The sequence below is a fragment of the Rhincodon typus genome, unplaced genomic scaffold (assembly GCF_021869965.1).
Source record: "Rhincodon typus isolate 14 unplaced genomic scaffold, sRhiTyp1.1 hic_rhity00000054, whole genome shotgun sequence".
NCBI classification, from domain to species: Eukaryota; Metazoa; Chordata; class Chondrichthyes; order Orectolobiformes; family Rhincodontidae; genus Rhincodon; species Rhincodon typus.
The window spans coordinates 33,395-36,722 of NW_025965692.1; positions in this window are offsets into that span (position 1 = coordinate 33,395).

Here is a 3,328-nt window from a genome sequence, read left to right on the forward strand (position 1 = left end):
ACTAGTAGAGTTGTAGGTCTATGGTTGATCATTTTTTATGTGTGGTTAGTCTATTTATTTTTAATAAATAGGAATTCTTGTTACATGCAGAAACCTGGTCTATGCCTTATGTTAACCTGTGTCTAAAAGACGGGTCGACTGGGGAATTTTGCATACTTTTTAAAATCTTGAACTTCTATGACAAGTCTGGGAATAGTGGGCCTTAATTTCTAGTGTGCTGCTCCTGTGGGATGTAACAGAATCTACAAGGAGTGGCTTGGCTGGTGCTGGTGTACTAGTTTGGTGACTTTCTGCACTCACCGTGGGCAGCCAAGTAAGCCTTCCTCTTGGCATTAAGCACAGGGACAGTGAGCAATTGTCTCACAGAGCAGGGCAAATTGCTGGTCGAGGGAGGAAAGTGATAATGACTGACAGCAGAAGTCCATATCCACAAAGGATCTTTAGGAAGCAGATCTGTTGGAGAACTGATTGCAGGAAGGCCATTGAAACAACTCCACAAAGGTCATTATCTCATCACCAAGTCACCCATTATTTACACATGGAGAGTCCTTGACACTGATCCAGTTCCCTCAGAGCACTCAGAGTGAGCAGGATGTCTGACGTTCCTTTGTTTTTCTGAGTGACCAGAAAACCTGCCACTCCTGTTTGTTTTTTTTTCATAATTCCCCACACTACCTCGGCACCTGAAGGGGGCTCAGCCGTAGTGCTTATATTTTCCTCAAATCACCTGTGGCTATGTGTGTATGTGTAGTGACGCAGTAAAACGATGCCATTGTGCTAAAACTTTATTCTATATTTTCCACAACCAGGAAACACCCATGGCTAGGGAGACATTTTTTTTTCTTTATTCATTCACGGGATGAGGGCATCACTGGCTAGGCAGTAATTATTGCCCATCCCTAAAGAGTCAACCACATTGCTTGGACAAACATGTAGGCCAGACCAGGTAAGGATGGCAGTTTCCTTACCTAAAGGACATTAGTGAACCAGATGGGTTTTTCCCAACAATCGGCAATGGATTCACGGTCATAATTAGATTCTTAATTCTAGATATTTATTGAATTCAAATTCCACCATCTGCCGTGGTGTGATTTGAACCCTGGTCCCCAGAACGTTATCTGGGTCTCTGAATTAACAGTCCAGCGATAATACCACTAGGCCATCGCCTCCCCTATAACAAGCAAAGCCTGATAAGGGCTATGCTTATGTGAAAAAAAGTGAAGAGGGGGGTGGTGATGGTGGGGAGGGAAGGAAGGGACTAAATCAAAATAGAGTTGGAGGGGGAAATAAAGTACTCCATCCCACACAGTGCCCACCTCTCCCAAAAGGCATCGAGAGCACTGGTGGACGCCGCGTGCTCCCTATCCAATGACACCCAGCCTTGAACAGAACCATGGAAGAGGGTCAGGCAGTCAGCATAGATAATCCCCTCCGCGGTCCGCTGCCTGGACCTGTTTATAGCCAGCCTGGCCAGGCCCAGGAGCAGACCCATGAAGAGATCCTCCAATCTGCCCACACCCCTCAGCATCAGGTGCTGAAGTACAGCAAATACATAGTAGAAGGTTTTTCAAATAACTGAAGAGGGAGTGCACATGCCCTCAACCAATATATATCTGGTCCACAGCACTGCAAAATGAGCAGTTGGGCTGGGAGTCTGCAATTCACTGTAACCTGCAATTGTAAAGGACTACTGCATGCAACACCCTACACCCCAGGTCCCCAAGGGAAAGAGGGAGGACTCCCACATAGAGGGCCCTCCACTGGGGAACCCTGGTGCCCAGCGGCAATACTCCTGTTCTTATCTGTCAGCCAGGGCTCCCTAATTGAGGCTGTTAATCTGGTGCAATCAGGGAACTCATATTCTATGCGGTACACCTGGCTGATCTTGTTACAATCATTACATCCCTCCTCAGAGTCTGGAGACATAGACCGGTTCTCCTTTATTTGTAGCTCCTCCTGGGGCTCTTTAGCACCGGGTAAGGTTTCTCCAATTCTGCCTCTTATACGGGTGGTGTGTAACACACAATACCTCGCTTCTTGCAGCTAGAGCGTCTCGTAAGAAATTAATTCTCTTCTTAAGGTGACAAAGGCGTTGAGGCAGCGACATTCGCCATGTCCATCTCAGATTCTGAAGTATCATCAATGCTTGACAGAGACGGAGAACGAATGGGTTCTGGAACAGTCGAGAAGGCTGTTGAGGATTTTGTTACCGCACCGTTTGCAGCTTTCATATGGTTCATGTGCTTGTTCAGGACGGTTGCACCTACCCAAGCTTTATACATCATTGGACCTGATCTCGTGTAAACCATGCCTCTTACCCATGCAAGGCTATTCCCACGGTTCCTACACCAAACTTTGTCCCCTGAAGGAAACTGTTCTCTCACTTAGCAGAGTCTTGTGTCCGACATTGGCATTCCTGATGCTGTTTCACCCTTCATCCCACCCCCCAGGTCCAGGAAGATCAGATTTAACTTGGTGAGAAGTCTTCTACCCATTCACAACTCTGCTGGAGCTATCCCTGTAGATGCATGAGGGGTGATCCTATAATCAATAGGAACCGGGACAGTTTTGTATCTAATGAAGCTAAAGATTGTTTCTTTAAACCTGCCTTCAGAGTTTGGACTGCTCTTTCTGCCAGACCGTTGGATGATGGATGGTATGGAGCTGTCCTTTATATGCTGAATACTGTTCAACTTTAGGAAATACTCAAATTCCTTGCTGGTAAACAACGCCCTGTTATATGCGACCAACACTTCTGGGAGTCCATGTATTACAAAAGATGCGCGCAGTTTTTCTATCGTTGTCCCTGTGTTTGATGAATGAATTCCACATACGTCCAACCACTATGAGTGGGCGTCCATATTGACTAAGAACATTGAGCCTGTGAAAGGACCTGCATAATCGACGTGTAACCAAGTACAGGGTTTACCCAGCCATTCCTATAAATGTGGGGGAGCTGCTGGTGGTAATTTTTGTCCTTGTTGACACTCTGGGCACTGCTCCACTAATGCGGCTATGTCTGCATCCAAGCCTGGCCACCAGAAATAACGTCTCACCAACATCTTCATTTTGGAAACCCCTGGATGACCCTGGTGGTGTTCAGCTGATATCTGGTGGCAACCTTTGCCCTGGACAAGCGCTCTTGCTCCTCGTAACAATACACCATCCTCTACTGTGATCTGGTCTCTCCAGGTCCAAAAGGTTTCAATTCTGATTGTGACGGTGCTTCACCACCAGCTGTTTCAGTTTTGCCAGGACCAGATCTTTCTGTATCACATTCTGATATTGTCAACTGTGACTGAAAGTCTGTCCAAAAAATTTCAAACCA